This window comes from Aythya fuligula, chromosome 12, assembly GCF_009819795.1.
Source record: "Aythya fuligula isolate bAytFul2 chromosome 12, bAytFul2.pri, whole genome shotgun sequence".
Classification (NCBI taxonomy): Eukaryota; Metazoa; Chordata; class Aves; order Anseriformes; family Anatidae; genus Aythya; species Aythya fuligula.
In genome coordinates, this window is record NC_045570.1 from 2,984,362 (window position 1) to 2,992,419 (window position 8,058).

The window sequence follows — 8,058 nt, forward strand, 5'->3', positions numbered from 1 at the left end:
GGCACCCGGGCCCGCGGAGCTCCCCGGGGGAGCCGAAGTCCGCGTAGGCACCAGGCCCTGGGCTCGGCTACGGCAGCTGTTTTGCCAGAGGAGAGCTCGCGGTTATCGTATTTTCAAAACAATATATTTATTTTTTTTTCTGAGTGACCAAGCACTTTCTCGGTTGGCTGAATTGGGCACCCAGCTGGTTCTCCGTACCCTGCTCACAGCTCTTAGTGACCAGGCAGCACGGCTTTTTGTGTAACGTCCCTACGTCACCCTGCCCCTTCTGCTCCTACTCAGAGGTTTTTAGGACCAGCTTTAAAGCAGCTTCTCAGCAACGCATCGCTGTAGTGATGCGGCACAACGTGCATCGAGCCCCCCTTTGAGAACCTTCCCAAACGTGTTGCTACTTATTGCCAAAGAACAACAGCTACAGAAGTAAAACTTATCTACACCTACTTTCTTCCTGCACATCTCGAAGCTGTGCGGTGTGCTGGCTGAGCCTTTCCTCAAGCCTTCACGAGGAGGCACGCACACAGCAACGACTGCTAACCATGGGGTTGGCTTAGTGAATGCTGAAGGGAATACATCATGATGAAGTATTAGTTTTGTTGAGTAAGGACATGTGCCCAAAGGAACACATTATCAATAGTAGAGGCTTTTTTTCCAACTTTGATTTCAGTGCAGAATAAGGCCAGTCATCTGATGTATTTTTAAACATACAGAAGTCTATTCAGTACTGGAAACTTCAACAAAGGTAGTTCCTCATAGACAAAGAGGGGAAAAAAAAGCTTCCCTAGCAGTGGCAATTACTGTTTTTAGACAGGAGAACCAGAATGCTTATCATTTCCAGCAGTCTGGGTGGTTTATTACAAAGTATATCTGTGGTTGAGGCTTTAATCCTGCAAACATGCACTAACATTTTGCTTTAAAAAAAAAAAAAATTAGTCTCACAGTCCTGTATCAGATCAATGCCTTGCTGTTTTATAAGCATTATTAAACATTTGCCTTTCACTGAATAGAAATTACTTCCTTGAGCAGTGAAACTAATTAAGCCCAGTTTCTATGGGACTTTTATCCTACCTCTTTCCTCACCACAATATCCTCCCACTTTGCTCCTGTGTTCTTGCTGCTGAAACGCCTCCAGCTTCCCCACGTTTGCACCCTTCTCAGTGCCCGGCTCGCTCATGCCTGTAACTAACAGCTGCCCCAGAGGGAGCCACCCAATGCAGCTGTGCGCATGCACCCACTGGTCCGTCACCCAGCTCACCTCTGTGCATCTCTACAGCAGGCAGAACAAGGAGTTCACATTCCCCTCCTCTCAAGAGGACCCTGTATTTCAGCCTAGATTCACTATATTTTAACACTTCTCAAGAAAGGCAAAAGTTGAGGCTTGTTCCTCTCAAACTGAGGTGAAATTAGCCCACAGGTTCAAAAGTCAGCAGTGAGGGCTTAATAGAATAGACCCTATAGCAAGATTTCATGGGCCCCATTACAGTAGGAAATCAGGGTAAAAAAAATGTCTGAAAGGCATGTTAAAAGGTCATATAATCCATCTTCCTGCTCCAAGGTAGAATCAACTGTGCCTTCTTTATTCCTGACAAATGTTTGTCTCAGCAGCTCAGGAAAAAAAAAAAAAAAAAAAAAAAAAAAAAAAAAAAAAAAAAAAAACTTCCTGTAGTAGAAATTTCAAAATGTGCCTTCTAAAGCCTGTTCTGTAGTGTTTATCTTCCTTACCATTGTTTCTCCCCACATATAACCTGAGTCTCCCATTTTAACTTCAGCCCATTCATAGAATGCTTCAGTGAACACAAAGAGTTTTTCCTCTTCTCTATTTTTGAAGACTCTAATCTTCAGTAAATTACATCAGTTCCCTTCCATCCATAGGTCACCACTGCAAAGCCTCTGATTATTCTTGTCTTTTTTTCCCTGCAACGGTTCCTTTTATTCTTTTTTTGACTATCGTTCTGGGAACTGGACACAGCACTCCCACTGAGGCCCTTTTAAATGCTGAGTAATAAAGGCTGACTCTATGGAGATGCTGCTAAATTAGCAGTATCAGTCAATGTTATAATTGCAAATTGAGGTTGGTCTTTTTAACATCAAGTTTTAATAATTATTAATCTAATGAGAATTTCTGTATGCATTGTTTAGTAAGAAAATAATTTATTGTCACTATGGAAGTGTACAATACCACTGCTTGATAGAGTTATATACATGTAGACCTGTAGTCTAATGGGATTACCATATTTCCTTACTGGACAAAAGCACCCATAAGTCTTAAGTTTCATACTAAGATGTAATAATATTGTCTAAATTTTAGAGAAAAAACACTTTCTTTCTTAAAATATTATTTTGTATTTATTAAAATGGATAAACTGATTCACACTTCATTGCTTTATTATTTTTGAAATTCATGTATATTATTTAATACACGAGATTTTAAGTGGCATTTAAGTTATTAGTTATGTGTTTATGTAAAACTCATTCTTTATTTCGAGACTGAAGATGGTATTACCAGCTCTATTCTCTAGATAAGAGAATGCTACCATGTGTTGCTAATACACTGTTGAGCTTTAGAAATACGATTGCTAATGGTTGCTGAACTGGATACTCCGATTTTGTGGCTGTATCTGGTTTCTTGGGCAGAAGCACTGCTTCTGAGCATTCGTAGTAACACTTGATCCTGGTAGCTAAGTGCCTAAGTCCTAAGCAAAGCACCCAAAAATAAACTATTTTGTAAGCTTGCATGTAATATCACTGAAGCCAGCAAAAATACACATGCTTAAGTGAACTTTCTCCTTACAGCACTTTAGAGTCTCTAAAAGTAATTGAAGAATTGATTTTTGCCCAGTTTTGAATATCTGATTTTTAGTACTTTTTTTTTTTTTTTTTTTTTGCATTGAAATTAGAACATTTAGCCATTAAGAAAAATGAGTACATAGGTCCAACAAAACACAATCATTTTGAGACTTGAGTAAGAGAAGTACCTGGACGTAACATTGTATACTTCTTACAAATTTGTGACTACACAAATTACAAAAGGAGATCTAAGATAATCATTCCTAAAAGTACTAAATATATCATGATTTTACAAGAAAAATACTGTCCTTCATATGGAAAGTGATACATGCTATTTACAAAAATAAAAATATTTTTATCCTTTTTGTCTAAACAACTAATATCTTCTTCTTACATCTTAGCACATTAGATGCATTGGTTGGGATTTCGGCAGTCCACAATTGCCCAGTATCACAGAAACAAAAAATGACAAATTTTCAAAGTTTGTCTCAAACATCCAGTAGGGCTCTTAAGGACAGTAATACTGATTAAGACGGAAGACCAGTTATTGATCTCTGCTATTTCCCCTCCCCCCCCATTTATATTCTTCATTTCACAGGCTTCAAAACACCTACAGGTCCCAACCATTTGTTTAGGAACTTTCTGATGGCAAACAAACTCACAAATAAGTGGAAGAATAGCACAACTACTTAGAGCAGTTCATTAAAAAAATAAATAAAAATCTTACTTTTTTCAGGTAAATGCTGATATCTGTTTTCATCCAATCATACTTTTTTCCTACAGAAATAAAATTCTGAACTGACGAGAACTTCACAAAAAAGCAGTTTGGGGATACTCTGAAGAGCTTCATATATAGACTGTTGAACTAAACATCATTTGTAAGGAAGTACAGATTCTCTGAAACATGTATGATAACCTACTCTTAACTGCAAAGCTTCATATATGGATAGTGTTGTCGACTCCTATAATTATATTGATAAATACTTAGTATGACACAAGGCCCGTTTTTCTTCCTGAAAGGTTTTCTTTAATATTGCTGGCATTGAAGTTGCTCCCTCAAATTTGGTTTCTACTAGAAAAAGGGAACAAAGCCTTCAAAAAGCAGAAGCTAAAGTTTCAAAAAGTTTAAAAAAAAATCCCAAATTTGATATTTTAAATAGATTCAAAATGAAGTATTTATTAATGTTATGTTAGACTGGTTGGATTAGACAGTCCTGATGTACCAGTTGACTCCATTGGATATATTCATAGAAAACATGTTATAGTCTATTGTTAATTACTGAGCAGCTATTTACAAACGTCTTCAAACATCTTCAAACATCTAAAACACAGCCTGAAAAAGTACCAGACTGTACTTAATAGTTATTATAATTGACTAATTTAACTGATCTCAGTTATTTTGTAGAGAAAGATTTTCTGCATTTTATTTAACTTCATAAATTTGATTTATTTACCATTTATGTCCTTTTGCAGAATTTATAAAAACCCAAAATTAAAAGAAGAGGAATAAAGCAGTTTTTATAGAAAGATAAAGGGAAGACAGAATAATTTTTAGGTTAGTTATAGACACAGAGTTAGGGATGCATAAAAACAATCTTATTAAATTGGAAAAAAATGCTAAATGCTTTTAAAAAATTATTCTGTGGAAGAAAAGGTGCCTTTACACTCTTTAAATCAGATATGTATATTACAGAAGCATTTTCAGAACTGTAGATTTCATACAATACCAGATCTACTAACTCTTCAGAAGCACTGTATAGTTATAAAAGACTTGCCTTTTACCCCAGCCTCATCCTTTCTGGTAACAGCCAGCGGCTTGACATTTTGTAGATATCCTAGCATACAGAAAACATACAATTAGCTTGCACATGTGGTTTTTTTTTCCTTCCCTTTATGTAACATTTATTTAAAAATAAATTTTAAAAACCTATCAACTAATGGTAACTCTAGCAACTCTGATACGTTATGGAGCTCCACAGAAATATTTGTGATCGTCATATCTCTAGACAATTGTTATCTTGCTATTTTAAGTAGGAAACAAGTGGCTGTCTGCCCCTATGGGTGAAGTAATTCATCTAAATTTTGCTTTAGAACAACAAGCTCTGATTTTTCAAGACAGTAGTAGTACACTATTAGCAACACGAGAGCCAACACAAGCACTGTCCTCCTGAGAATCAGTACGAATCCAGAGAGAGACTTAGAACCATCAAGTTCTTTTGCAAGAGTCCATAACTAGTCATTAAACAAAATACAATTCCAGTCAGCACTGACCTGTTTTAGATTACAACTGCCTAACTAAATTTAAAAGCCTTTAAAACCAATTAAAATCTCCAAAATCACCCAGTTCTTATATATGTAAATATGCAGTCTTCATTTGACTCCTGAGTAAAGAAAGAAATGTGTAATTATATAGCATTTAAAATTGTTTAACATTGGAAAATTTCTGTGGACATGTAGCACACAGAACTATATATAAATTCATAACTGTGTAACAATTCAATACATCAATTACAAGATGAAAAAGTGATTCTAAAATAACATGAAACTTCCATAATAACTTTCTCTCATTTTGAGATTTAAATGTCTTTAGTAAGGTTAAACAAGATAAGGTGTTTTTGAGGGTTTTCTTTGGCAAGGTTTCTGGAGGTTATGCCTGGGTGGAACAAATCAGTCTTGCACCGTGACCTAAGAAAAACGTAACTGGGCAGTGGTAGGCAATTAGAAACAATACCAAGAAATAAGCCATCTGTTAAATAAATAAATAAATATGTTTACGTCAGAGACAATTACCAGATCTTTTTTTTTTTCCTGAAAGGCGAACTGTATAGAGATAATCAAGTGCTAGCTAAAGCCTAAATGTTATGTATAAAGTTCTCAAATACCTTTAATTTAACCCAGAAGCAAACAACAAGCAGTGTACACAAACATCTTTAGCTACTAGCACAAATATGTAATTTTTCAAAGAGGTACTGAGTCCCATACTGAGCTTCAGTATAAGCAGTCCCTATCTGAATTCTTGCAGGTTTTGTTATGTTGTATTGCTACTCATGGTTCAGGCAAACAGCCAACATTTAGAGCCTTCCTAAAACATTTCAATCAGGGGAGACCTGTATAGGATTTAGGTGGGTCTTTGGCATAAGCCTATTTATTTAAGAAATTGCTTCCCTGAACATACTGAAGGGAAAAGGAGAGCGGCATCTCTTTCCTTGATTACAAATTCTTTTTGTGCTTTTGTAAAATACTCCTGACAGAGGCTCATGGCTGCTCTTCAAGTTTTCTGATAAGAAAAAGCACATTAATCCCCATTTCTATGCTTGCAACCAGTTTCCTAAGGCACATGATTAACACCTCGCTCCGGCCCTGCCACATTTACCAGTTCCCACTGTTCTGGCTCCCCCACCACACATGAATGTTGCATTGTTCCTGTTTAGCCCTTACTGACTGACTGTGCCCAGGCCCATGACTGAGCACAGTCACGAACATTTGCCAGAATAACAGCACTTTGAGAACACCTCCAAAGAAAATGGTCATGCTTCCACCCCCCACCTTCCTCTCACCATACAAACAGGGACAAAGTGTCCTGTTTTTCATTTTCTGCATGAATCAGTAAGAATGAGAGCACCAGCATGGGGAGGCCTGGACAAAGCAGTGAGGTTTGCATTCAGCTTTAAGGGAAGGGAGATTAGGGAGGTTTGGTTTGTCCTCGTTAGTAACAGTTTTTCAGCAGACCTGGGGTGGGCAACAAGATCATACACTACAGTAAGGGTCACTTGATTCCCATTCCTGTCCATGCTTTGAATGTCTTTGAATGTGTTCAGAAATCATTGCCGCTCACAAGAATGTCTCGTCACCGGAAACACATCAAGTCACGCACAGGCTAAATATAACACCTTACATCAGGTGCTCTGGAAACAGTACAAAGCCAGGGTCTTTATTACGAGGTAGCCTTTGTCATGCAACATTCCTCTTCATTTTGCTGGGGATTTAGTCTGAGCAGACATCACTGAGCGTAATGAGGATTACAAAATCGGAGGGGATGCCTCACTGAAGAAGCTGTGGGCCACAAAGAAATCTGATTATGTGCTTTATCCCTGACACTTCTGATTTACCAGAGAAGAGGGAAAATTACCAGAGACAACATTCTGTTTTTCACACCTGAGAACAGATAAGGCTTGAGGCATTATAATATTCTTTGATAGTGTGCCTATTTTATACTTCAATTGGTTTTTTTCACGCTACTGTGATACCATTTACCATCAGAGCACCCCTCGTTCCCAGCCCTTCCCTTCTGCCAGTACTGCACAGGAAAGCTTTTGACTCACAGGCTTCCTTTTACTCAGTGAGCTCATTAAAACACCGTTATCCCTGGGCTCAAGTGATTTTATTTATTTATTTTTTAAACAGCCTGGTTTTCAACAAGGTAATTTGAATAATGTAATATGACAAGAACAGGTTAGCCATCCCATTTGGTACGGTGACACTGGACATAAATAATGTCACTGTAATGTTCTCCGCTGGATTTTTATTATTATTGTGGTTCTGTGTGTTTTATTTTTTTTCCATCTTTTTTTTTTTCCCCTCATTTCTGTGAAAATGACATCTCTTTGGTTGAAGTGAAAGACTTCTTTTTTTAATGATTAGGCTTCATCCATTAAAGATTAAGCATATGCACAAAAGCAAACCTAAAATTATGTACACTCTTAGATAGCTATAAATAAATCTATGCTTGTTTTGATTATTTCATGCATTTGCTTAAAATGAAAAGCTCTCGGGAAGATCATACATTTACAGAGCTGCCTGAGAGAAAATTTATAGCTTGTCAGCTGCATAAAGATATCATCTTCCAAAGTATTTTTGGGTGACACGGTAACAACATTCAATAAGATGTTAAACAGAAATCCTTTGCTAGCTCTGCCTGTGTTCACTGTGATACTGTTTAGAAGTTTATTTTTATTGAAATGAAAGTACATAATTTGAAAATAGAGAAATACACTTTTTTTTTTTTTTAATTATGGTGCAAATCCTGCCCTGTTAGCCCAGCGGGGATGAGGAGAAGCATTATATAGTACATCCATTGCCACATAGATCCCACAAGCCAGGACTGAATTCCAGCAGGCACACCCCAGGGAGGCACTTCAAGACATGATAAAATACCGTAACTTTGTCTGCCTGCACAGCCTTACATACAGTGCTAGGAAAACCTACAGTATCAACATCTTCTTCTAAATAATCTGCAATTGGAAGTATATCCAGCAGAAGCCTGCAACAGTCTCA